Raw genomic sequence first — 1,130 nt, forward strand, 5'->3', positions numbered from 1 at the left:
GGTTGACAGAGCTTTTCCTTCCAAGGGCTTAAAGCAAAACAAAACAAAACAAACAAAAAAACAAAGCCATCGCAGTGCCCCCCCCAAAGAGCTAGGTCCCGCATTCAGGCAGCCAGGTTCCCAGAATCCTCCCAAACCCCAGCTCCAGGTCACAGCCCCAATACCAGGAGGTCTGTCCTCTCAGCTTGCCAACACACACTTCAGGCAGTCCAACTAATCCTCAGTCCCTGGTAACGCAGTCCTAGCTCCTCGAAGTCCATCCGCCACCCCCCACCTCCACTTCCACCTCCACCCCCAGCCTCTGCTGGGAACAGGTGGAGGGCAAACAGAGCCGGTGCTTGAATTCACCACCTCAGATTTGTCTGAGCCTCTGGATTCTTGCCCCGCACCAGCCCCAAATCTAAAGGGCCCGCCCAAGGCCTAGACCCACTTGAGGGCAAGTCTCAAACCCCTGTCTTTTTCTAGTCCATCCCTCCTCCCTCAGCCCTCCCCCCCCCCCCACCCAAGCACAGAAGCGACCCTCACAAGCTTAGAGATCTTCAGTACTAAAGATCAAATTCCGGGACACAATGGAGACCCTGATACACATATAGAAACCCCCAAACACACGGAAATGTACACCAACATGAGAGAAATGCACCACACACTCAACAACAGAAACACATATACCAAGAAATACCAGAAAGACACCTAGGAAAGGGACATACAGGACCTGAACTCACGCTGACACCCAGGAGCAGGCAGGCCCTCCACCTCGTGCACACACCAGCTCCCCTAACCTTAATGGGAAAAAGGGTCCCGCTTGGAGAAAAAATTCCCCAGGGAAACCCAAGATTTACCACCGCCTCCCCTCCCCGCAACTCCCCATCACCCGCCAAGACCCTGGAGGGAAGGAAGGGGGGAGAAAGCCCTTGCCAGGCTAGCAAGTGGTAAGGCTCTGTAAGGGGGGAACAGCACCTCCATTCTCACCTCTAAAGAAACAGGGAAGTGGTTTAACTCGGTTCTGCAAATTAACTCCAAGATCCACAAAAAGCCCCCCTCCCCCTCCCTAGGGGAGAGGCAAGCCCCCTGTAAAGCTGGGAGGGGCGGGGCAAGTTGGGTGAAGCCCTGAAGGAACTCCGCTCACCCCC

This window comes from Myotis lucifugus, unplaced genomic scaffold (assembly GCF_000147115.1).
Source record: "Myotis lucifugus unplaced genomic scaffold, Myoluc2.0 scaffold_131, whole genome shotgun sequence".
In the NCBI taxonomy this organism is placed as follows: Eukaryota; Metazoa; Chordata; class Mammalia; order Chiroptera; family Vespertilionidae; genus Myotis; species Myotis lucifugus.